The following is a 27575-nucleotide window of genomic DNA, read 5'->3' on the forward strand; positions in this document are numbered from 1 at the left end:
TATTTTTTCAGCAAACCTGAGTGTGTGATGTTAGAAAAGAAAGTGAAGAGATTGAAAGAATAAAACTGCTGAATGTCAAACTCACAAGGACCTACTGAAATTCAGGACAAAATCCAAATTCAGGTAATTTCTTAAGTTACCATCTGTTCTGTTCACAAGTATCTTTTATATACTATAAATATACCATACTGTAACAGCTTCCCAGCTGTGAAGAACCCATTTGCCTGACTATTCTTGTAATTCCCCCATAAAACTTTGGTTTTGAAGTTGGCCATCTGCCTAGATGCCAGTGGAATAGGCATTAATAAAATATAGTATAAAGGATAAATTAAAGCATCTGCAAAAATTAATATGAAAATGTTCTATTTGCATAGCAGGAAGTACAATAGCATGGAGAAACGGAGCAGTCTGAACTGGAAGTCATAATTTTGAGATATGGAGATAATGAAGGAGGCACTTGGGAGCTGGTCCAGCAAGTGCTTGCATTCATACAGTGTTCAACCATAAGCCTGTGAGTAACCCCTTTCTTGGCTTACTTGCACATAAACCCAACACTAAGTGTGTTATGTGACAGAAACCATTTTTACATCCTGCTACAGCTATAGAGTTATGGGAGATTGATTTTACTGCTGAGGATAAGCCCTAGCAGGTGCAGCTGGATTGGAAAGGTAAGGCTGTTTCCCTCTTTGTCAACACCATGCTCTGTGTGTGCTGGGGTGCAGCTCAGAGCTGTAACCATGCTGCCCCCAAAGCTCAGCCTGGGCTGCATCAGCTCCTCCTGGCAGAGAGGCCGAAGGGCAGGGTTCTGTAAGCACTGACCCAAGGGATGGATTTCCTGCAGGCTGAGAGGCTGCACAACATGAGTGTTCTATGCCTTTAGTACAGGCCGCAGGCAGGCTCCACTTGTTGCTGATGCTGATCCAGCAACAGGAGCCTGGCTTGGGCTAAGCATGCAGAACATTAGGGAGGTGATCTGTGCAAGTGCAAATTTTTTCATTAGAGAAAGGCTTCTTTGTAAGGAAGATGTACAGCACAAAGAGAGATTGTGGTGTATTTCTTCACCCTTAGAAGTTTTTTAGTCAACACTGGGGCTGGAAACTTCTAGAAATGTGTTCCAACTTTGAGACAATGCTTTTTCAGAACAAATCTCTCTCTCTAGCAGAGATCAGGACCAGGCACTTAGGAAAAAGCAAAACATGAGACATACATATTTGTTCTCAGTATTCTACTATAATCTGGCAACAATGGGATGGGCATTTCCCAAACAGAAGGTGTTGTCTTTGTATTTATTTAATAAGTGTGAAAAAGTTTGGTTGATGCACTTTTAGGTTTTCATTTTAACCTAGTAATTTTTTGAATTCTGAGATATAAGAGAATTGATCTTGTTTTAGGAAGGGTTTTGGTATTAAATGATAGGGTATTTTTAGGAGAAAAATCTGAAGAATTTAATTACATTTTTCTGGTGTACTCTATCAGCTCTGCCTTCCTGCTACTTTGTGGGTAGACAGGAAAAGGTGTTCAAATTCCTGTTTATTAGTCAGTCGCTTGAATTCTTCTACAGTGTCTTGGACCTGTGTGCTCAATCCCTTAAATTGTCTGGCTCAGGAAAAACAATCTTCACTTGATCAGCTACATGGTCTTTGCCTCAGTAACTGAAATAAAGCCAGGTTGGTTTTATATAATTTCTAGCATTAGAAATGAACAGCTCTGATTCAGCTTTTTCTGAGGCTTAGCTGGGGTTTTAAGGTTTGTAGCACGTTCCCTGAGCAGTGTTGCCAGCCCTGTATTGTTCATGTCCCCTCTGCTGTACTGTGTGCTTTTTAAACTGGGCACTGGTTCTAGGTTTGTCTCCAGCATGTCTGTTTCATTACATAATTTTAGAAATGTTCTGTGATTATTGCCTAATCACTTTGCACTCATTTCTTGATCTTCTGGAGGCAGGAATTAACCTTCTGTGGCATTTTTGATCTAGCTAGCCATGGAATCAGAATGGTTTCTGCTGCTGGTAACAGGCTTTGAATTTTGTGAAGTTTGCCTTCCTGGGGCAGCCCCCAGTCTGTGCCATAGCCAGCTTGGTGTCACTGTCTCCAGCAGGGATTTCCATGGGACAAACGGCGTGTCCCGTGCAGCAGCAGAGGCTCTGTGACAAGCACTGCAGTGCCTTGGGTGCACTTGGCTGGTGGCACCTTGCCAGGTCAGTGCCTGGGCAGCTGCACACCCCTCAGCACAGAGCTGGGGCCGGGCAGGGCACAGCAGCCCCTCTGCTGGGCTCTGCCAGCAGCTCATTTCACGTGGGGGCTGCTGCCAGGCCAGCCCCTGAAGCATCCTGCCCCAGAGCAGCACTGTGACACTGGGGGACAGGGCCCCGCTCATGCTTTGCTTTACTTGCTGGCTGCTCATCCTCAGACCTCTGGCTGTTCTTCTTATGAAGCTGTATGGGAAAAGTATCTCAAGGGTTTCTCGGTGTGTATCAAATCTAAAAAGAATACATCATGCCTCTAATTATGAGCTGAAAGTGTCTTTTCATTTGCTTTTATCTGTGCATTTTCTTACTGGCTCCTCATCCCTTGATAACAAACTAGGTCCCTCTGAGATGAACAGAATATTTCATGTAGAAAACATCAGTTGTGTATATTTAGTTCTAATTCTAAATATTCAGAACTTAATCAGTTCTTTACAAAAGGCATCTGGGAACCTGGTGAATACTCTGCTTACACATTCAGAATTAGAAGCCTGCCTTAGGTGCTATCACATATGTAGGTACATGTGTATATACGTATACACACACACACATTTATATTTTTAATCCTTCCCTTTTCAGCAGCCTGCTTATGTACTTGATATCATCATGGTGAAAGGTTCGTAGAGAAATCTTGATAAAGAGCAAGGGTGGGGACAGACAGTGGAAAAAAAGAAGAAAAACAACCCAAAACATTTAAAAAAACTGATCAAAGAAGCTGAAGACACATATGTAAACCAGAAAAGACCACTGTGAAAATAAGCTGGTTTCTATAATTTTTTATGCTATACCTTTAAAAATTATTAGGAGAGTACTCAGGTGTGTGCAGAGAGTCTTTTACCTCAGATAGCATAACTTTTACTATCATTGTATATTGCAGTGGCACTCGATTCCACTGCATTAGTTAAGGGTCTGTGAGGAGTATTTCTGTTATAAATCTGGAAGATAATATCTCTGTCTTCTCATATTGCATCATCCTGAAACCTGACAAGTTGTCAGTGGAGAGGCAATTATTTCTACCATAACATAGAGAATATAATATAAATTTTGAAGGTATGTAGAAAATATGAAATCCATGAAAATATATGGATTTAGGAGAAAGTGATGAGGTTGTTGGGATTCTTTGTTTTAGTTTACCCCAACTATAAAATTTGCATGTTGAAACTTTAAAAGTGATCCTTTCCTTGCTGATAGTTGACTAGGATGGTTAACTATGTTTTTCAGTTTTCAAGGGTGAGGGAGAGGGAATGACACATTAAGTTGAAACATTAAGAAAAATGTGAGAAAAAAACCCCAAACAAGCCAGTGGGGCTGGCCATAAGATACTGTTCTACCCTGTGAAAGAGAGCTAATATTATTTCCAGTTTGTTGTTGGGTTTGAGAGCAGCTGGTGCTGGAGGAAGAGGCTGTGTTTCCCAGCAGTGACTCAGTGGATCTCGGGAGCAGCAGGGAGAGCAGAACGGGTGTGAGCAGAGCCAGGAGCGGCTGGCAGGGCTGGGACACCAAGACTCCTTACAGGATGTAGCTCATTATTTTTGCCTTGCAAACTCCCCAAAAATGAACGTTTTGGAAGGGTAAGACAAAGACTAGGGAGCCAGGGGAGCAGAGATAATGTTTGGAGGGGCAAAAGGAAGCTGTGAACAAGAGTGAAGGTGCCCTTCAGCTTACCTGATAATATGCCAGCTTAGAGAAGCACAATGCATCATCAGTGAAATGTATAGAAGTGGTTGTATGAACAGCATAACCAACTGAGAGTAAGTGAACTGCAAATTCAAAATTCAGATTACCCTGTATTTTAGGATGCTTGTTTGTGTGAAGAAAGCCAAGTGGCCTTGGGAAAGGTAGTAACTTATAGTTCCTTATTGTGAATTAGCTTCAGCAATGCTGATTATTGAAAATGGATGAAACAGTTTTCATATTAAAAATCTTCAAGGTAAAAAAATTCTTTCTCTCTGCCTTGCTGTGAAATTGAATTTTAACCTTTCCTATCTGCTTCCATGAAAAATGGAGGAAATGAACCTGTATTATGGCCCAGCAGTGCACTTATTTGGAAAGATGTGGGAGTTTGATTCACATTACCATAGTGGAGGTATCTCATTTACTGGCTTGGAGCTACAGTGCTTTCTTCACAGACCTCTGCTGAGTGACTACACCTAATTCTTAGGAGATGGAAGAGCCAAGTTCCATTCTCTGCTCTATTATTCTTTTGTCTCTTCTATGGCCGTATACACCTTGCCTTAACTTTTGACTTGGTCTCAGAAGTCCTGTTGTAATGTTTTTGCTTAATGTTGGTCAATAAAACAGAAATTTGGATGAGAGTTGGAGACAGCAACTAAATTGTTCATGTCTTGTAAAACTGCAGAGGGTCCCACAGCTACTGACCAACATGGCAAGTAATTCCTAGTGTTCTAGTATTCTGGTTTTAATCAGAAATATTCTGTATACTTGCCCAATATATATTGCCATTTTTATAGTTTTCAGAGATACATTTACAATAGGTCAATCAGTATTTTTTTAGGACCCTAAATTGAAATTACAACTATAAACATACAATTTAGAGAATTATCAAAGGAATTTGTAAAATTTGTTTTCTTTCTTAAATCTGAAGAATTAAACAGAAACAAGAATTAGTAAGGAAAAAAGTCTTCATTATTTATGGATAGAACCTTTATTTCTCACAGTCAGATATGACCTACAATTTGCATCATTATACTGCTGAGATGAGTGAGCAGTGACAGCAGACACCACACGGTCTGTGCTGAGTGGAGGGGAAGCAGAAGCAGTTTTGGGCTGACAGATTGCAGAGATGATGTGGTGAGGTCAGGATCATCCCTGCTGCACTCGCTTTTCTATCTGTACTCATCTTGAAATCATGAAACCATTTTCTGTGGTTCCTCTACCTTGTTCCATCAGCATTATTTCCCCAAAGAAGGGTGGTCAGCTGCTGAACAGAATGAGGGGACAAAGTGTGCAGTCATGAAGTCACGTCTCAGAGAGGCCTCTGGGGTTTGGGGCACCTGGGGAAGATGCACAAGGATGTTCATCCAAGGAGGTGCAGACACATTCAGGGGGTGATGAATATGACAGCTGATACTTGTTTGCTTAACAGCTGGGACCTTCTTTGCTAGCTTCAGCACCAGTGGAGAAGTGTTTCATACATGTGCCATGTAGTATAAACACCAGATTGCCTCCCTGCCTGCCAAATTCCCAGGACATGGGTGCCTGAGAAGTTGTTCTGAGTGCACTGAGCAATCATGATGGCATTTGCCATGTTAGCATTTGTTCATGGGGCGTGAACACGCTGAAACAGGAGTCGTGCATTAACAGCTCAGGGTCACAGTGAGGTGGCCACTGTTAGCGTGATCTCACACCCTGCAGAAACTTACACTGATCTCAATAGCACTTAAAAGAGTGCCCCTCATAATTAATGAGGCTGTTAACCTCCTCCTTGGAGGATGGCTGAGGGCCTCAGACTCCTCCTCCTGACCCCAGCTAATAGGAAGGAAAGAGAAATAATTGCTAAAATTTGAATTTTATGGCTATTAAGAGTTTTTGTAGACTTGGCAGTTAAGCAGCTCATATCATGGTTTTGCTTCATGCTTCCCATTGATTAATTTCCTCCAATTCCCAGGTCAGTAGACTATGGCCACTGAGATCTTGTGCTGCATAAACTGTTTTTGATTGACATTCTTTGTAATTAGCTCTTTAACCCCAGCGGCCTTCCAAGATTACCTCTTGCCATTCCTGTATTAGTTCCCAAAAGCTTTGCTTTTGCACATCTTTTATGCCCTTTTCTCCAAGGTTAGTATTTGTCAGCATTTCCTAGTTTTGTAGAGAATTATTATGTATTATAGGCATTTACACTCTTAAAGGTAGAATTACCTCCCCTTTCACTTCAACATTGCTTTATACTCCTGGGCTACCTGGCAGTCCAAAAGAAGTCATTATCAGAATTAAGAGCTCATCCACAAATCCTTTTGTGTTTTCTCTTTTGTGAAACGCCTCTTGACAATAAAGTTGAGTTCATATCATAACTTGAGTTTAAAATTCAGCAGCCAAGTAGATGTTCCTAAAATTGAAATGGCTGTTGGAAAACATATCCTCTTCCTATAATTCTCAGCAGTGAAAATCTGAAAGTGAGAAAAGAGAAGAAGTGGGAAAGCTGGAACTCTATAGCAGTAGAAACAAAGGATGCACAGCAGAAGTTTGAACTCGTTCCATTTTGGTGTGCCAACACTTTTGATTTGAACAGTTAATTGCTCTTGTACCTTTAACTCTTTTTCAACTGTTGCTTTTAGGTGTCTATTACAATGGGGAAAATCCATTGCTTAGTATAAAAGGAGTGAGGGAAGTACTTTATGGCCTTTTATTACTGGTCTCTATACATCAACTGGTTCTATACATAAAAAAGTTATACCCGTTTCCTTGCTTAAAAACCTCTCTCACAGGGGTTTTTCAGTTAGGTTGAGCAGCAACTTCTAAAAAGTGACGATGTCCCTATAATATCTGCTTTCTAAACAAGACTCCTGCAGTATAGACATCAAGTTATTGACTTTGAGGGGAAGCTGGTAAGATGGGAAAATTTTCATTCTCTTGTTCTTGTATAGCTAAGAAACAAACAGAACAAAAACTAGATGTTGGTCAGAGATGTTATGTAAAAAATAAATCAGTAGTGCTCTAACTTACACCCAGTGAAATCATACAGTCTTGTCTTGAGATGCACAAAGTATTTCCACAGATTATTTTAGGTCCAGGAATCTTAATATATTTTCAGGCCAGATTTAAAGGTTTTGCACTGGGATGGTGATGGTGTATGAAAATGTGGCCCCAGGTATCAGACTTTATCCTATATTTATAATAACCTGGAGAAAAAAAAGTTACAGTAAAAATAAATCCCCTTATTTTTATGATATCAAACAGAAAAATCAGCAAACCCCCCCCCACCTGTTTAATATTGCCTTTTCCTGGATTTCTGTTTTATTGTAAGTAGCTTTTTGTAAATAGGCAGTATATCTAACAGTTTTCCATGGAGATGTCAGTGGCTGCATGTGTGACTGATCTGTAAGAGAAATCCATGTTTAGTGTTTGGTTGAACTCTTAGAGCTTGGTAAGTTGTCTTCAATTTGTGAACTTGTCTTCCATCTGTGTAGTGCATGGAGACAGACAGCAGCCTACGGAGCCAAATGGGAATTTCACTGCTGTGAGGAGTCCCTGACATGCTGGTTCTTGTGCTGCCTTGTTGGCAAGACTGTGAAGAAGATACATGACCAATGCAAGAAAAAACAGATTATGACATGCATTAGGCTTGAAGTGACATACTTTGCGTAAGTTCTGAGTGAGTTTAAAAAAAAAATCCCAAAATAGGAAGACATAACTGGCTGTTACATAGCTTCTTATGCTTTATGATGTACATTTAGCTCAGCTGAGGAGCAGGCATATAGCAGTGAAACTTCTCACTGTAGACCTAGTTTATCATCTCAGACTCTCCACAAAGGACAGCTTGGAAGTAGAGAAACATTTGTGCATATGTTTACAGGTCGCAGACTGCTTTCTGCTCAGGTATGTTTTACAGGAATGACGGCACAATTAACAGAATTGGTATGTTTTCCTTTTGGACATTTTCTGTTCTTAATTAAATGTGCTTCTTCAGCATATTTGTGATGTTTAGGGGTAGGCTTATAGAGGTTCTGAAGGCAGAAATACCCATTTTGTTGACTGTTTTTCTTTTACTAGTGTAATGGGTTGGTTTTGACATTATGGGAGAGAAGATATTACACAATTTGGTCCAAAAACTGATGCCAAATCTGAGGTTTGTGAAAGTTCTTTTCTGTGCATGCTTAGGAAAGCAGTGGGGAAAGAGGGCATGATGGGGGGATTACAAACCTGTGTGCACCCATTTTTATACCTTTTTAAAACAAGAAAAAGTCTTCTACTGCCTTGGAAAATCAAATTATTATACTGGGTTTGAACACATAAAGTGTCCGTTGCAGCATATAGAGGGATTACTTGTGAGCAGGGCACACCAGGTGACTAAGGAAAGCAAACCTGTGTAAGCTGACATAGATTCAGTTAACAATGGTTCATATTTTGAATGAAAAAATTTCAGAGGTCTACAGACTCCCTGGACTAGTGTGTTGCCTGGGAAACTGCACATCATAAATTAGGGTAAAGGGAAAAGGTGGTTATTAGATATGTATTTTTTATAATTATTGCTATGTTTTTTACAATAAACATCCAAGCCGGGCTGTGCAATGGAATTGATCAGCCTTTTAATGTTTGTACAGCACTGATAATAAGGTTGGGACATTTTTTTGTAAGCAGTGCATGGTTACAGAGGAGGCTAAATATTAAGCAAAAATAGTTCTTTTCCAAATCTATCAGCATATGTTTTGTAGATATAAAATCTCTTCCTCTTGTTATTGATGACTTGCTGTGCCTGCCTTCGATGCAGAATAGACTGCTGGAGGAATGGATGAATCCCTTCCTCTCAAACCTGGCATAATTGAAAAAGCCCAGAGAGAACAAGGATTGCTTGAACTCTTATGGCTCTAATAATTTTTTTATCCTGTAGATGTCCCCTCTTTTCTTAGCACTTGTACGTTTCAAGAGCATGAGCTTAAATTTTTATAAGGGGTATATAGAAAGATTTACTTAATATGTGAGAAAGCACAGAGCATCAACTTTTGAAATGGATAAAATAGAACACTTGGACTGGCCACTCCAGACTCTGAAGCTTGATTTGCATATATTTTCAAATGGGAGTATGAAATATTCCAAGAGCATAAGAACGCATAATTTTTTAACCTCATCTGAAAAGAAGAAGAAACTAAGATCATGCTAAAATGCTAAACAGCACCTCTGGCTTTGGTGAACTAATTCAACAAAACCAAATTGTTTTTGCAACCTCCATCTCCTTGAGAGACACCAAGAGGGACACAGTTTGCGTTGGGGAGAATGAAGAAAATTAAGATAAATGTTCATTTTACTTGAAACCAGATACTCGTAGAGACATGTTGAAAGCTCAAGTCAAAATGAGTTTCAGACAACTTCTTCCTTCTGCAAGTGCCTCATGAGGTAGTTCTTCCAAAATCTAAAGAACTGTAAGAATGTCTTTTACAAGAGCATCCATGCTGCTGTCTGGACAACAACTGGAGCAGGTGCTGCCAGTCTGGAAAGTGCTGAGCCTGGTCAGACCAGCTTTTCCTGTCTGCTCTCCCTTTCTTGGCTTTGGCACTCCGAGTTTCCTTGCATCAGGGGTAGATCCCTTAGTGGCCACACCTGCCTGCTTGGTTGTGATGTCCTGACTCCTGCTGAGCACTGACTTTGCTCTCTGCCCTCACAAGAGAGCTGCAGGTTGCCCAAAAGCTACTCTTTGGGTCTGATCTCTCCACATTTCTTTTTGCTGCGCTTTTGCTTTTAGAGGCAAAACAAACTCCTTAGCTCAAAAGGAATTGTCTTTAAAATTGAGTCTTGACATTTGGGTTGGAATGGCAGGGAGAGAAACTGCAATTTTTATATTACTGCATATGCAGCAGGAGTCCTAGACTCTTACTTCAACAAGAAGAAACTCACTGAAAAACGAATCCTTTCCTGGTAGTAAATTCATTATTTTCCTGAGGTTAAGCCATTCAGTAACTGTGGGCACTGATCTCTCTGTCAGGGTTTTCCAGATGTGGTCTTTCTCTAAGTGTCAAGCTACAATTGGAGAATGAATGCTTCAGTCCATAGTAAAGATTATTTTCCAAGTCAAATGAAATTGTGGAATTGTGGAGTTGACATTGGCATAGTCTCCAAACTGTCACACTTGTGTACAAAAATTAATAAAACAGGACACACTGCAGTCTTCTGGACTGGTAGAGTTTATTTTTAACTCTGTAACTGAGGTAAGGTATGGAAATTTGGAATTCATTGCCACTCAGCTTCCTCCTCAACTCTCTGGTGGTAAAGATCTACTTCTTTTGGTTGTCATTGTGCTATATTTACTTACATTCTCTATAGATCCTCTTTATTCATTATTTTTTTCTAAAACAAATTTTTTTCTTTTCCATTCAGGAAAATTATGTTGTAAAAATCACAAGACTCTATTTTGTTAGATAAGTGTTGAACCTGGACTGTTCCTTCTAGTTCTACCAGTGGCTTAGAGTGTTCTACCTGAGAACATTTAGTAATGTGACTAATCTGTTACATATAGTTTGTTCTGTCATGTTTTCTCTATGGACAAATTGTATAAACATTGAAGTGCTTTTCTGTGACAAGATGTTGCTTATGTTTGTGAAGGTTTGTTATTTAGGGGTGTGTTAGGAAAGGTGTCTTGGAGAAGAGAGCTGGCTTGCTTCCTTTGTTTTTCTGGAATTTCATTTCATTCCAGGGCTGCTATTATCCCCTGAGTAACTCATTGCTACCCCAGTAATTTTTATTACTGAGCATAGTTACTGACATGACCGAATACAGTTTTTTCTTATAGGGGTACTTTCAAAATGTGTTTAAAGATGATGGTCTAATGGGTATATTTATCATAAAATATGACAATTGGACAACTTTTGGATAGCTTGATATTTCTGTAGATCTTTGCTGTAACCACATCCACAATAGCTTTGGGACAATTGTAAGTTAAGTTACTTCATAGAAGTGACTTCAGCAAACTTGAGGTAGATCAGTGTAATCCTCTGAATATGTCAAAGCCATTAGTGAGAAGTTTCTTATGAAATTTGACTTCAGGTGCCATGTTTGGTTTTGAAATCTGGATTCTTCCTTTTGAGACAGTTATGTTACAAATTTTCCTCATTGATGATAACATATAAAACAAAACTGTTTCTTGCTTTTACAAAAAAAAAGTGCTTTAGAGATAAATGTGACTCAAGTATTGACAGTTTCATAAACCACAGGTTGTAGGCAGCCTTCTTGTTCACAGTATTATTACTTTTAAACATAAACTCGATTTATGATGAAGAAGCTTTAAAGCTTTGTTTTCTAATACCATGCTTTCTCTTAAGCCCTTGTTACTCTGCATCTCTGGGCTGGAATAGACATTATTCCAGCTTGTTTAATCTCTTTATATTGAACTACTAATTCTATCTAATGTTTATGATGGGGAAGACATCTCTAGGAAATTTTTTTCTCTGAAAAAACACAATATATTGTGTTTCTAAAGAATAAGATTCAAAGGCCTGAGGAAAAACACACCTCATAAATGATTACTAGAAGCGCAGGTAGAGCAGCCACAGTGCTGTGAGTTGGCCATGCTTTTGGGGAAATGAAAAATTTAACACGAAAATATGCTGAAGAACAATACAGGAATATCTTGTGCCTCCTAAATTCTGAATGAAAAAGGTAAACACCTTATTAAAAAATCCAGTATATCTATCAGCTAACTGAATTGCTTTCTGGAAACACATTAGTTCTAGGCTATGTAAGCAGCAGTTATTAGTGTTTGTAGTCAGTTTTATCCAAGAGATGTGTCCTCCAGCAGGTCTATACCAATAAAACTCTGCCTTAACTAGGTTTTACATTTTGCTTATACATGTCCTATCTGCTTGGAGTGTCTCAGCCCTTGTTCCTAAAATGATTATCAGAATGCCCTGTTTTTCACCTCTATTTTTTTGGAGTATCATGATTTATTCCTCACAGAAGCACGAGTTGAATCTACCTCAGTCTCAATCAGGGTCAAACATTGGCATGTACTTAACTGAAAGTATATTGTTATCTTGATTTAATTGTAGAAATAGAACAATGGAATAATGCATTCTATTCACTATTCTAAATAATTCAAGTGACTTTATTCAGATTCCTAAGAAGTGACTGTCAGTGTGGGATTTGGAATAGCAAGTATTGCTTTATGCTTAACAAAACATGGATAACTGACAGCCCTTTCAAATGGGGAATGGTTCATTTTGTGATGCAAAACAGATAGCTTGGGTGGGAATAATATTGTGTATCTATATGCAGGATTAAATCCCAGGCAGAAAGCACAGGCAGATGTAAAAAATCGTATTGCTAGTCTCCTTTTTTCCTGCAGTAAAACTGAATATTTCACAGCCCTCAGGAGAGTAAGGCAAGTGGCTGGTTAATGCATTGGCTGTGTTTGACGTACCTTATAACTATTTTTGAACTTTCAGCTCCCATTTTAAAACATAAGCAGATTGTTGCTGTGATTGAATAGCTTTCTCCAGTAAGAATCTTGTGATAGGAGATTTACATGTTAGAGAACAGTGTACCTTCAACATAGGTAAGCAATATTTTTGACATCATTGACAAGTAAAATGCTCAAGAGCTAGGTACTCTTCTTCAGCAAAGGCTGTCTTCATCCCTTTCATCATTCTAGGAAAGCCTTGGTTTCAGGGAGTTTGTTTTTTAATTAATTTATTTAAAGTAGTGTGTCACACACATTTTGAGTAGCTGAAATTTGCATTCTTAGAACTTGTGGTCCATGGAGCTAACTCTGGTAGCCAAAGCAATCAGATGGTGTTTAGGACCCTATTAGTCCAGCTTTTTGCTACTGCACTGTGTCACAGTGGTGAGTCCTTCACTATCTGTCACTTGCAAACCTGCCAGTATCTCAGTGCATGAAATGTCAGGAAAACATTTCTGGGGATGCTGCCAAAGGGAAGGGCTCTGTGTGCTTGGCCCTTTTCCCCCTGTCTGGATGGTGCTGTGTGGGATGGCTGCTGGAGATCAGCCCCAGGGACACACAAGCTCTGTGAGCTTGGCCCTTTCCCCCCTCTGCATGGTGTTGTCTGGGATTGTTGCTGGAGATCAGCCCCAGAGACACACAGGGCTTGGTGCCAGCCAGGATGGAGGCACACATTGAGGGCAGATGGGTGTGTAGCAGCTTTTGTCTGTCTTCCTTCTGGGCTGCCACGCTCATTACCCAACTGATCCAGCAACCACTTCACATATGAACCCTCAAAAGGACCTGTTAGACTGATAGCTTCAGTGAGCTCCCACTGACACTATACAGAAAATGCTTTTAAAAACATTTCAGAGCCCCAATGAGTTAAAAAGCAATTTATGCATTTCAAAACTTGCACTGAAGGGGAATATAATATTTTTATATTGTTCTGGTGAAAACGTATGCTTAAAGAAATGTTTCAACCTGAAACAGGCAGGAGGAGAGCAGGTGGCAGCTTTGGGTGTCTGGGCACAGCTCCTCTTGGTGGTGGGAGCTCTTTTGCTGGCAGGTGAAGGGGCTGCTGCCTTGAGCTGCCCCAGAGGTGCTCCTGGTTCACTGTGGTTGGTCACAGTCAGGTTTGCTTGGTTTAAAACGTAGTTGTTCAAAGCTACAGTCAAATAGAAACCCTTCAATCAACTGTTTTATTAGATTGCAAAAACCCAAAGTTCATAGAACCACAGAATAATTTATGATGGAAGGGTCTCTGGAGGTCACCTGATTCATTTTCCAGTCAAATTCGGAATACCGCCAAAGATGGATATTTCACAGTGCCTCAGGTCTTTTCCATTGCTTATCTTATTGTGAAATTTTATTTAAACCACAGCTGCATAACCACAAAAGTGCAACATTTCCCGTATTTACCCATTCTAGTGCCCTTCTTTGTCAGGCAGAGCAGGAAAGCTAATAGGGAGTAAAAAGGAGCCTTGAAATGCAACTGTAACCTGGACTCAGGAGGATATTAGAGTTTATATCAGTACAGATTATTTCTTATTTCATATAGCTCCCCAATAGGCTTTTGTATTTTCCTGTTTAAATCTCTGAAATTGAATCTCTAATATCTGCAGCAAGATTCCTAAATACTCCATGAAAAAAAAATAAAAATCCACTCTTTATTGGAAGGGAAAAAAGCAAGAATATTTTTGGGGAGGTCATATCTTGTACAAGAAAATATACAAAATCCTTTGAGGCTCTTGCTTGTGGGTGACTTTTTTTCTGTTTTGGCAGGTGGTCTTAACTTATTTTCCTATTTTTCTATTTAGTCCATAAGGAAAGCTCACGGTCACTGTGATCCTGGACATTCTGTGCTTAATAGGTAGTGTAAAAAATCCTGATGAGAATGTAGAGTAACACCTCTGTAATCACTCATACAAAGGATACCCTTGTGAACTGCATTTCTGTGAGGACACAAAATTCAAAGGGGAGTTTGAACTTGCTTTTTGTGTTCAGAGGAGGAAAACCGTGCTTCTTGCAAGTATCGAATCCTGTCCTCTCACTGAGCTGCTCCTCAACACTTTCTTGTTCAAGGGTTCTTCCTTCTTGCCCTGTCCACATTGTCTGGTCTGCCTCCTGTCCCTGCCTGCCTGCTTTGGGCAGCAGCAAGGAGCAGTCCCAGGCTGTGCCTGCGTTCCCCTGATGAAGCGCCGTGCTCAGAAGCCGGCATTTGTGCCGCAGGTTTACGATCACTGCATCGACCGGTGTCTCCATTTAAATGATTTATCTTTGCTCTTGGCTTGCTGTGAGCTTTTCCACGAACTGCAAGGAAAACTGATTTTATATATGTGTTTTTTTAGCAAGTTACTCAGCTTGTTACTCATGTTATCTGAAGGAAATGGTTTAAGAACTGGGAAGTAGCGTGGTGGGTACCAGGGTATGTGCAGGGCCTGGAGCTGTCCGAAAGGATTGTGTGGTGGGTGTGGCTGAAGACCTCACTCCCTCTGCCCTGTGGCACCAAAACCACACCTGGCTCTGAGATCTGTGAGCAGGCTGCTGAGAACTATTCTGTTGGGAAGGATCAGTTGCCGTAGGTTTTAGAAAGCATAGAGTTTGGAGTATTTAGAAGTCTGTCATTGAAACAAACCCCCAGGGAACAATCCATTTTTGGTATATCAAAATAAGTATATTTTGCTTATGTAATCAATCCAAGGATGATAAATACTTTGTCATCCATTCCAGGCAATTTACTTCATTGATTGGCATCAAATAGACATTGTATGGTCAATATAATTTTCATACCTCACCTTTAGCTGCAGTTTTGCCTACTTTTTTTAAATTTATCAAAAGCTATGGTTCAGTTTTCCTTTTTATTTGAACTCAGAAGCCTGATTTTGTTTTCTTCTCCTGATTAAAAAGTATGTTGTCAAGACTAACCTGGAGTTACGTAAATCAATAATGCTACACAGAAAAGGAGAACAAATTGTACCTCTCATTTGCATAATGGACAAGATCTAAAATGAATTCCTCAGGTTAATGAGTGTCCTCAGGGTTGTTTGTGAGAGTGTACAGCCTTCTGTGACACCAGTGTGTTACTGATTGAAAAGTACTGCTCAGAGTCAAAGAAAAGAAGTGAAAAAAATCAGGAGCAATCAGGTTGGGGGACTCCATACTAAGCTTTTAGCTTTAGTGCATTGATTTTTGGATGCCTGCATTGAGCTTCACTATAAGCTAAGGATACAAATTCAGATTTACCCTTCCTTTGAGGTTCAAACTCAGCCTAATCTCACCTGGGGTTTTGGCTAAAATGCAGCTGAGTCCCCAGGTTTCTGTCACACTGACATAAGGTTATCTTTGTCTTTCTCAGAAAGAGAACAGTGCTCCCCAGAGGGACAGGAACACGAACACCTTGTGCAGGGCTATACAGCTTGGTTAACTCAGAAAAGTCTGAATCTTAGATGAGACAATCACAGGGCCAAAAATTGCTAGAAGCAGGCAGTTACAACAGCATTAAAATGTCTCATATTTCCTATTCTGTTTCTGCTCCATTACCTTTATCCTCTTATTCCAGGCAGTTAGCCTCCTCTTGCTCCTATTAGCTTGCTGTGAAATGGTACCATGGCTGGAGGAGCACAGGATGCTGCCACAGGTGGCCATTCCTGCATGGAGAGGAAAAAGGATAGGAGGAACCTTGCTTTGGCTGGAGTGCTCTGCAAATGGAATTGCTTTTGGAAGCTTGCAGTGTGACTGCAGTTGGATGTACATTTACATAGATGGCAAGAAGGGATTCAAGGCAGAAGGGAGGGCCTATTACCTCCCCACCCAGTGTAACATTTTTATTTCAAACAGGAGGAAGCTGGTGCTACTCAAAGTTCAATTGAGGATAACCAAAACAAGTGTTTTGTTGTTGAGTGTTGTATTCTTACTGATAATGAACTGTAGTAAATGAATTTTACCTTAACTATGCACCATGGAAAGGTCATAAACTACTGGAGAAGGGCTTCTACAAAAATTAAATTACACATTAGTACAGTACATGTAATGTGAGAGAATTGACTGTACAGATCAACCACCGCACAATAACTCTTGCTTTTTTCCCTGTTTAATGTGTACCTTGAATATTGCACTATACGAGATGATCTCATTTAGAGGGTTGTTCTGAAGAAGGGAGAGTTCAATGGTCAAGTGAAGAAGGTGTTTTCCAATTTACAGTACAGTGACTTGTGGAGATTGGGGCCACTCTGGCTTCTTCGTGCTTTAGGACTCGAGCTGGAAAGGCACCTGTTTGCAGGAGGACTGCTGCAGCCTGGTCCCTGTCACTGGTGCCCTGACAGCACATCTCACCCATGCAGCAAGTCCCTGGGGGTTCAGAACCACACTGGCTTTTTCATCTGCTGAAACATTTCCTTGTTGGGAAATAGGACTTGCTGTACTGGGAGTCAGCAGGTGCATCGTGCTGGTTTATGGGGTCTACTCTGTTTTTCCGTACAGGCAGAATATTAGGAAAACGTGTTTTTTTCATATGTAAAGAATATTTGTTTATTGAATTTACTGAACACACACACCCAGAATTACATCTTTAGGTTTCTTTTATGATTTTTATATGGCCTTTTTTGCTGTGTAACACTTTTCTTCCAATTCTGTTGCATCTTGCATATACATATATGATGTATAAAGCTAAAAATTATGAAAAAATTCCCAGGGATTTGTAGATGTCTGAAAACTGAATCCTACTGTAGAAACTTAGTGAATTAAATTGCCCCAATGCCTGTGGTTTTGAGAATTTTGCCTTCTACATAGAGGAAAAAAAAAAGAAGACATTAAGTAAGGAGAATTGTGCAAGCTGAATCCAGCAGAGCTGCTGTGCTTTACCTATCATTCTTCAAAAGGTGTTTGATCCTTAGATAAAACATTTTTTAATACTTTCAAGATTTCAGCATAACATCTTTAAAGATTTTCTCTTTTTCTACAGTAAAAACCTAATAATAAGTCATAATTTTACTTAAGTGTTAAACTTCTTTCAATATCTGGAACTATTCACCCTAGGCATTCAATAACAACAGTGTAACACAGGAATCCTGAATCAGTAAGTAAGAGGATGAAATAAGGCTGGGGTAAATGAGTTGAAGGTTTAGAATAATTTCAGATTGATTTAACTCTCTGACTCTCTGCTAGCAACATGAAAAAGATAATCTTTTTATGTCATTGATAGGCAAATTTTGGGAAATGCTGAATGCAGGGCACAGAAAGTAATTAGAAAAAGAATTAAAAGATGAAAATGTTCTTTCAGATATAAAATCATGTTATTGGATAAACTAAGGTTCTGGAAGCCTTATTCTCTCTCTCTTTTAATCAGTTTGCAGGAAATGGAGCAAAGCAAAGCAAACAGAAAAGAGTGGCAGGGTGTTAATTGCAACCTGATAATTAAAGTGAAGCATAGTCAAGGAACAGATATCCTCCCAGCTTTCAGCATGAAAATGATGATGGGCAGCATCTCTGGACGCTCAGCACTGTTTAGATAACCCTGGGAAGCTGCAGCAGGGAGAGCCTCAGTGACACACAAGTCTGTGTCTGAGAGCACACATTATCAGGTGGGGAGTTTCATAAAACTGATTTTTTTAATTGATCTTTTTTTTTTCCATCTCTGCCTTGGTGTCTGGGCTGTTGATGGGTAGGAAATGGAAAGGATGAGCTCCTTTGGTGATAAAAAGTGTGGGCGAGCAGGCGGCGGTTGCAGGGTAATGGCAACAGGGCCTTGTGTCAGTCACAGATGAGTACTGAGAGATCAAATAGATTAAATGAAAATAAATGTAAGCTAATTGAATTCAGTGATATAGGAGAAGAAATCAGAGGAGTATAAAATTAGGCCTAAGATGGGCATTATTATTTCACTTTTTGTCAGCTCTCTTTTTGGCTTTCCAGAGTCAGTAGCTTTTTGAGTCAGAAGTGAAAACAAAACAACAATACACTCTGAAAGAAAATGAACTGTTTACCTGTTTTACAGGTTTTAGTTTTTTTCTTACAACAAAACAGTTTTGCAGAATATTTGCATTGTTTCAAAAAGATTATACTTTGACACCATCTTAGATTGAAGTTACTTGGATTTTCTCCATGTTTTTAGGTAAGATGACCTACAATTTGAGTTAAAAGTGTCTCTTTTTGAGTTAAAATGTTCAGAAGTGTGATGAACTGTGACAAAATAATTGTGATTCATTTTCTAGATTTCGTTGTGACTCACAGAGGTAGTGGTTAAACTCCTCTTCTCCTGGCACGACCTCCCCACTTCAAGCATGTTTTTTTATGGAAGAATATAAATTTGTGAACTCATGAGTTTATATCCAGTCAGCAAGATGGACCACTAAACTTGAGAACACTACAGAAAATACAATAGACATGAAAGCCTGAAGAGCATAATGGGGAGAAGGAAAGTTTTAAAATAATCAGAGCAAATTGAAAGCCAAGCAGTAAGTATGTGTTTTGTTTTTCTGGGCCTTATATTTGAGAGAAGAACTGTGAACTGGAAACAAAGGATGAAGGGTTTGATTTGAATATGAATGTCTGTCAGGGTCTTAGCAGCATGAAAAGGATAATTTTAGCTGCAGCTTTTGAATAAGGTGGTTGGGTACAAGCTGAGATGTAAGTAGGCTACACAGGCTATAGCTAAGATCAAGGATGAGGTAAGGAAAAACCACGAAAAACAGATAAAATTCACCTGTGTGCAAAAAAAGTCTTGCAGAAGCATGCATGACTTTCACTGATACCTGGTTTGTAAATTTTATTGGAATACCAAGGGTTTGGTTGGCAAACAGAGATTTCCCTCAGGCAGGCAGGCTATATTTTATGGTATCCATTTACAGGCACAGTACCTGAGGGGGTTTTTTGAGCATCTGAAACATAGGAGGGGTTATTAGGGTTGGGGTTCAGTTGAGACCTCGCACCAGATGAGGGAATTTGTGGTAAAGATGAACTTTACTATGTGGAGTCAGAGGTTATGGCAGGGTACCCAAGAGAAGGGGAAGATAGAGGCAACATTGTCTAGATTCAATGACAGGCTTAAAAGATTTTTTCACGCCTGAAAGCTTGTGCTGTAGAAGTAAAATATCAAAACAAATGCAATGATTAAAGAGCAAACCAAAACAATATGAATTGTCTAGCACTTTTTCCTCTTTTCTAACAAATTCTTTTTCAATTCCTTAGTGATGAATTTTTTTCAGAGGAAAATACCATACAATTAAAGTTTACTAGGCATAGATGAACATTGAAAAAGGCATGCACTGCAAAAGAATTCAATAATGTTTACAGCCAGCCCATTTGTCAGATAAAATACTTTTCTCTACTGCTTCAAAATTTTCTGTGAGAGGCACTTCACTTTTCTTGGTACATAGAAATGTTTATTATCTTTGATTTGAAAACAATCAAACAAAAGCCTTTTTCTTATTCGCATTCAGGTCTCACTTTCATCACAGGATATTTGAAAATCTGGCATTGGCTTTAGCAGAGGAAGGAATGAGCTCTTTTCAACTTCAGTTGGATCACTTGCAAGTTTCATGGTTGATATAGCTATTTCCAGGACCTGAGGCCTTGCTTTACAGGTAATGGAATACATAAGCTCCCACCATATGTCATAGAATGATTTTCATATTATTAATGAAGTAACCATGGATAATTGAGGTTTTTTTTGACTGATTAGACTCAGGTATTAAGCTGATCCAAAATGAGAGAGGCTAGGTTCATTTATACTGTAATGAAGTGAAATTAACATTTTTGATTTAGGACTGTATGCTGTGTATTTGAGAACATTCCCTGTAAATATCAGTGACCGTAAAGGGTTCTTTTTCTCACCTCTTCATTATTCCAGCCAATGTTGCTTATTTTTTCCATGCTCTTAGAAGCTGAATATATTCAGTGTTCCTCTACCTTGTAATATTACTTAATTGTCTATGATGCCATTCATTTATCACATGTTTATGATCTCATAAAATGGTTTAGGTTGGAAGGGACCATAAAGATCATCTGGTTTCAGTCTCCCTGCCATGGGCAGGGACATCTTCCACTAGACCAGGTTGTTCAGACCTACGTCCAACCTGGCCTTGAACACTGCCAGGGCTGGGAAAGCCACAGCTTCTCTGGGCAACTTGTTCCTGCCTCAACACCCTCACAATAAAGAATTTCTTCCTAATATCTACTATAAATCTGCCCTCTTTCAGTTTAAACCCATTTCCCCTGGTTCTATTAATACACATCCTTGTAAAAAGTCCCTGTATTCGGCACCCTCCAGGTACTGGAAGGTGATCTAAGGTCCCTTCTCTTCCCCAGACTGTTTTTGTAGGAGAGGTGCTCCAGCCCTCAGATCATCCCTGTGTTCTCCTCTGCACTTGCCTCAACAGGTCCATGTTCTTCTCTACCCTGGGGACACCAGAGCTGCCCACAGCACTGCAGGCTGGGTCTCACCAGAGCAGAGGGGCAGAGACCCCTCCCTGCCCTGCTTTGGGTGCAGCCCAAGGTGTGCAGTTGGCTCTCTGGGCTGCAAGCTCACATTGCTGGGTCATGCTCAGCATCTCAGCCCCAGGTTGTCCTCCCCAGGGAGAAATGTGAAATGTCCACTAATTCAAATACACCGAGGCAACAGATTGCATTCTTCAAGTTAGATGTACTAAGTGTAAAGTAAAATAGATGGGAAGATAATTTAGAATCAGCAGTCATAGTAGAATGTACTGCCAATGAATATGCTTGAAACTCAGTAGAACAGTGTTACATTTTCCCCCACTAAAAATAATGAGATCTGCTTTGAAATTTCTGGCTCAAATTAAATTTCAGTAAATAACCATGGAACAGAAAATGAGTCTAGCTTGCAACTTTCCTCCCCCATTGTTTTTCAAATGGCACAAATAAATTTTTCATTCAGAATTTTGGTAATTTTTAGGATCAGAAATTTGGAGAGCTTTCACTGATGAACAAATATGTGAACTATTTCAAAACCTGAAAATGTGTTTGTAAGTTCTGTAAATAGGAACAATTGAATGCTGAGCTCTAAGAAAAATCTGGCCAGGATTTTATGTGCCAATTATTCAAGAATCTTTCCCTTAAAGTGTAAAAATATAGCCTTATCAAAGCCAAAAAATTTGAAAATTATTGAGAATATTCTCCCCTCTCCTTCATATTTCTATCTTCCAGTCTGAGGCATCCAAAACCACAAGCAAGGCTAATCACCATTTCTTGAAATATTTTTACGTGGCATGTTGTGATGGGGCTACTGTCATGTCCTACAATCAACTAGCTGTGGAACTTCCAAAATCTCACCTCAACTCAAATGGTTATTAAAATATATTAAAAATTTTAAATTTAATATCAAAGCCTTGGAGAACCAGAGCTATCACATACAGATGCAGGTTAGAGGTTTCTTTATCCTTGAGGTGGCTACTAATTCCTGGTTTGCACTAGGAAGCAATTTATTTTTTTCTATTATTCTTATTAGAAGTCATTTAGCTAGGCAAAATATATTCATTCTTGTTCCTTAATATGGTCCTTCAGAAAGAGAAAATATGTCTGTTTTTTCATGATATTTTCAGTAGGAAGCATATTATGACTTTTATGCTGTGCATCAGGTATTGGTGGAGGAGAGATGGAGCTGAGGTGATGCTTGCTGTATGTCAGTAGCAGAAGTTCAGATTTCACTGATAAAGGAACTGTAGTGTCAGCTAAATGGGCTTAGAGCAAGTTGGTTCAGGTCAAATGCACTGTAACCATCAGCAGTCTGAATCCCAAAGAAAGGGGAAAGTAAAGCCTTAAAGTATCAGTAGTCTGTGGCTGAAGCACCTTTTCTCTAGTTTTAGTCTTTAACTGTAAGCACATGTATAGGAAACTGATGGATACAGAGGCTTCCCTGAACTTTATTATGGAATAGTGCAGGCTGAAGGAAAGCTTCTTCAAGTAGAAGAGAGGATTCTTCAAGTAGAACATGGCTCCTTTTTACTAGAAATTTTGCTGATTGAACACTGTTATTAGTTATACATGAATGAAACCTGAGAGTTAGTTTAATTTGGGGTTTTTCTAGATTTACATCATCACAGATAAAGAACAAACTGCATCCATTGTCCAACTTGTCCTTTAAACCTTTTTTTGCAAAGTTCAATAGACAGCTTTCTGTGTACATTAATTTTTGACTCTTGGAGAAAGTCTTGAACACTTGAAATTTCATTGGAAGAGTGTCTGTGTTTCTGATTCTGATGAAAGAACCAAACTCCTCCCATCCCTAAGGTTAAACAAGGATAGCTGAAAATAACTGCAAGGGCGTTAATTGTCCTTTGAGGATATACAGGGAGAGAGACTGAAAAAGAGCATTGAGAAATGGGAAGAATTAAGTTAGTTTCTGGAGTTGAACATATATTAAATATACTTGTATTTTGTTTTATTTCTTAAAACTTTTGGATTATCTATTTAATATGTTGGAACTACTGTATAACCACTTCTAGATTTTTTGGATAAAATGTGGTGAGGAAGAAATAATAAATACAAGGATTAAGGGATCTTTTAGGCAGAGGGAAGAGGTGAAATTAGAGCCACTTGCTTGATGTTAATTTGTTTCTATTGTTCTTCCTTTCAGAAAGTGCTTGTATGCAGACATCAGGACAGTAAGTCCCATATAAGTCAGATCTGGTTACAGTTCCTCATACTTGGCTTCAGTCTGTCAAATGTCCTTGACAGCTTTTAAAAACTTTAAATAATTGTGAAGGAAAATTGAACCATCAGCCATCAGTATGAAACAAGAATGCTTCATTTTTGCTGCCTCTTTGCCTATAGGTTTTGGAACCATGTTTTTTATGTGTGCTTTGTTTGACTTATGCAGATATTCAACTGACTAAGGAAAATCCATACCACAACCTAGAAAAAAGTTTTCCTATGACACTTTATTTTGCAATTGGCTTTCGTAGATTTTTGTTGCAGGAAGCTCCTCCATGCAGCCTAGTTTAGATATCACATGCTTGCCATGTTTAGACAGCAAGGTTTAAGTTATTACAGAGATGGGCAGTAGTGTAAATCTTCTGGCAGTGACCTGCTCTAGTATATTCTATATATACTATGTATATACACATTTGCATTGTAATAACTCCTTTATTAATATCTGGTGAAATAAAAATTAAATCAGCATGAGATCTGTTTAAAAAAAGAGTAAGATTACTTCCTTGAAGGATCTTTGATCACTATTTTAACAGCTAGAGATACTATGCAAGATGTGGCTAGTATGTGTGGGAACAAAGGATATATCATATCTTACTGAAATCTTCTCAGCTTTGGTAACTCCAAAACTGAACAGGAGCTTTGTGGCTGCATTGTTTGATGATATTTCCATAACATTTGTGGCTGTCCAACTTTGTTGTGAAATGAAAGCCAGGAAATCTGACTGAATGCATTGTTAACTTTCAAGAGCCTACATTTTACTTCTGCAAAAGCCCTGTGACATTTTGATCTGTAAAGGTCCTTGTCCTTAAACTGGGGCAGAAAGAGAGGGTCAGGAAAGAAACCTAAAATGATGACTGTAATTTAATGGAGAAGATGAGCAAGGTACTATTTGGTCTGCCAGAAGCTGAAATCAAACAAATTACTGTTTTAACATGTTGGGCATGATTTCATTCCATCATCATCAGCCAGATGGAAAACATGCTTACAAGCTTTGAGTGGCCAGTGACAGGATCAAAGGACACCGTGGTCACAGTATGGTTAGCTGGCAGAACAAGGGCACCTTAGATAACTAGTCATGCTACTAGTGCAGTGCATTAATTTGTGAAGAATTACATTGGAATTAATTATTATATTTTTAATTTTTTTTTTTTATATCTGGCATTTCTAGAATGCTGGTTTTAGTATTGTATATTGGGTTTGCTCTTTTCATTTCTGTATTTTAGAGTCACATTCTGCTGTGTAACTATTCAGATGGGTGGAACTACAGGCAGAGTTATTTGGCTTTTAATGCATAAAAAAAAGACTACCAGAAAACTTACTGAATTTATGGTGTGTTTCTCAACAATTAAATATTGAAGTAAAGAAGGAAATCATATGTTAAAATTATTGTAGTCTTTGTACTTATACATTTTTATGAAGAAGATGATTTGGTTTTTGATAGTATTTCAGAGATTCTGGTAATTATTTTGTGGTCTTTTCCAGCTGCTCTAATACCAAGCTCCTTTGCATTTTCCTCATTTCATAGGTGCTCTAGGGAATTCTCTGTTTCACAGCAAGCCTGTGCCTCCCTGGCTGTACTGTGGGAAGAAGCATGCACTACGATTTCTTTTGGAAAGTCCATGCATTTGATTGTGTAATGAGGTTGAGGTGTTCCTCACGATGCTTTTACAGTGTTATGCCCATGACCTGATGTGCCCTAGAAGCGAGGAAGAGGTAGTTAACTATTTATTAGCTCTCTCTATGTATGCAGCAAGAGATTACAAGCAGTCACCACATTATTGAAGCAGTCTCAGCTGATCATTCAAGCCTTTTATTTGTGCATTAAAGTAAGACTGGAACATTTGTAGTTATCCTTTCCTAGACATCCTCTTCAGGTCTCTTTCTTCTGGGAGAAAGAAGCAGTGTGGGTTTTGGCCCTTGGTTTAGACCTGTGATATTTCTGGCCAGTTTATCTCCCCTTTTCTTGTGGTGCTGTTTAAAAGCTGATTCAACCATTTTTTGCTACTGCTGTTTGTTTGCTTAACTAATCCTTTAATCCTATTCATAGCTTCTGTTAGAGGGTGAGGTTCTCATAATCCTTTTGGGCAAACTTGTTTTCCTTTTATTGTCTTGGCTGGTGTTCATTCAGGAATGGTTACTATATTTTGCCATAAATATAAGGCAATTTTTAAGGTAAGTACAGAGGCAATAATTGGAGAACTTTTGACTTTGAATTTTACTTTTCTGGTAGCAGGTATGAGCTCAACAAGTCATGCTGCATGGCTTTGTTGTTCCTGGTCCCATAACCACACACTTACATCTCCAGTTAAAGGAGGGTGGCATAAACCTTCTCATGAGGGCTTGGCAATCTCTTTGCAGACAGAAAGCAAAGTATTAGAGGATTTTAGAAGACTCCATGTTTACATATGACATTGCTATGTTTCTGCCAGAAGATGCAAATTAAGTAAAATTTCCCTGCTTTTTAGAAAATATAATATTTTCTCCAAGAGTGGCTGAATTAAGAATCTGAAGCTTTGCCTCCCTGCCTGACAAGCAGGAGGCCCTGAGCAATGTCATTTTCTGCCAAGAGGGAGGAAGTGGAGCTGACAGCAGCTCTCCTGACAGAAAGCTGCTGACTACCAGGACATGGGCTGTTGGTCTCTCTAAATGCAGTATTTCTTTTCCAGGGGATGCATTGTGAATTTCAAACTTTGCTCTTTTTCCTGTTTCTAGCATGCAGGCTGTTGGCAGTGTTATATTTATTGCAATTTTGTTGTCTTGGAAAAGAATTCAAAAATGTTTGCGTGCCTCAGTGGACCAGTGATAGAGTAATGATATGTAGCAGCAGTAAATGTTTTTTTTTCCTGCGCTGCAATCATGTTTCATAGGTGCCATGCTGGAACATGAGATCCAAAATGGAAAATGAGATGTTTGAATTCATCTTGGTAGTTCAGTTGTGGATATGCTGCTCTCCAGGGACGCAGCTCTTGAGTACAGTGGACAGAGCCCAGAGACAGCCTGGCATTTTTAGCATCACCTCTTTCCCAATGGAGTTTTTCTTTTGCCTGGAGAAACATCTTGGGCCATAACTGTGATTGTGGGTTGCATGGGCTTTGAGTGCTGGTGTGTGCCCCAGATTATGGACAGTTCATCTTCAGATGATCTGATAAAATGGTGTTGCAATAGTGCTGCACAAGTTGCAGACTTTTGAACTACTGATGGTCTGCAGATGCTCAATCAGCACAGAAACATGAGGTCCTTCAATATGGCCTGTATTCAGTTTGAGTTTTCTGGATGGCAATAGAGGAGGAAAATCCCCAGAGAAGCCAGGAAAATCTGTCTTGCCAAAAGCTATACACATGGAGAAACTCTTTGTACACATCTGGCACGGTGCATTTCCTGCATGTGAAACTTTTCTTGCTAGAGCAAGCAGCTAGTTGATGGAGACGTGTTTCTCCAACTGAACTTTAATGCCAGTTAAAACCAGCACTTGTTTATTAAAACTGTTACTTTTTCTAGACAATTTTTTGTCTGTCTATGGCATCAGAAGAATCAATGAATGATAGTAAATGTGTAAAGCTGGCAAATTATGAAAATTAAATAATGAAACATACTTTCCAAAAGCTATGAAGGATTATGATTTCAAACTATTTAAAGTGCTTGATTTTTAACATACTTTTTTCTAATATATTTCAATTTTTTTTAGCGTGGTCTCCCTTTTAAAAAGATCTCAAAACCTAGTGAATGTTGCCATAGCTATGTAAAAGTATTCCTCCTCAGAACATGAAAATCTTGAATGATACATTATGGTCAGCTAATAATTTTTTAAAATTTAATATATTGCCTTCTGAGATTTTTTAGTTTAAAAACTCCAGGCAATTTGATCAAAAAGGCCCCCCAAAATCTTGAATGATCTAGGTGCATTACTCCTGGCATAGAATAGAGTCTAAAACACTGATACATTACAAAACATTTCACACAAGTCTTCCCTGACTGTCCAAAAGCAGGAATTAATTCCCTTATGCAGACTGAGATCCCTAGGCACAAAAAATCCCATTGAACCAAGGAACTGAGGCTGAATTTTCCAAAAATGTGTAAAAGCTCCAGTTTTTTCACTTCTCTCATAGATCAAAGGGACTAATGGAGCGCAAATCTGCAATTTTTTTGAGTTGTGGAGTTGCAGTATTGTGAAACTATCCAAAAATGAAACTTCCCATTTTTGGGGAAGGAACAATTAATGTCCTTTGATTAGCTTACTCTGAGTGCTTTGTGAGAAGGCATGTACATATGGAACAGAGGAGACTTAAAAGTCTGTGGGGTTTGATCTCTGTCATCCTCAGCTAATGCTGAGGGGAGAACAGGTATAGTGGTATAAATTTTGTTGCTAACCCTCTAATCTTGTGTAAATATTAATTTGACCAGATTAAACCTATGATTTACTTTATCAGCAGGCAAAACCAGATCACATTCCAGGCTAGCCCTATTTTGTACCTGCTGCAGAGCTGGCATTGCAGGTGATGCATGGATTGAAGATGGGGTTGAGTTCTGTTCATCTATCAGGCTTAGTCCTCAACCTTG

The 27575-nt window shown here is 39.1% G+C and overlaps 2 long non-coding RNA genes across 2 annotated transcripts in view; both read left to right on the plus strand.

The window, feature by feature from the left end:
• The first annotated feature begins 372 nt into the window (after positions 1–372).
• On the plus strand, positions 373–17923 carry LOC132077074 (uncharacterized). Its single transcript, XR_009418994.1, has 3 exons — positions 373–511; positions 600–668; positions 17695–17923. It is a non-coding gene; the product is annotated as an uncharacterized LOC132077074 (long non-coding RNA).
• Positions 17924–18569: 646 nt separating this feature from the next.
• Positions 18570–27575, plus strand: part of LOC132077073 (uncharacterized) — a 33371-nt gene continuing 24365 nt past the window's right edge. The window contains exons 1-2 of the long non-coding RNA XR_009418993.1: positions 18570–18802; positions 19787–19930. This is a non-coding gene — a long non-coding RNA (uncharacterized LOC132077073). The remainder of the gene's footprint in view (positions 18803–19786; positions 19931–27575) is intronic.

The sequence above is a fragment of the Ammospiza nelsoni genome, chromosome 9, assembly GCF_027579445.1.
Source record: "Ammospiza nelsoni isolate bAmmNel1 chromosome 9, bAmmNel1.pri, whole genome shotgun sequence".
NCBI classification, from domain to species: Eukaryota; Metazoa; Chordata; class Aves; order Passeriformes; family Passerellidae; genus Ammospiza; species Ammospiza nelsoni.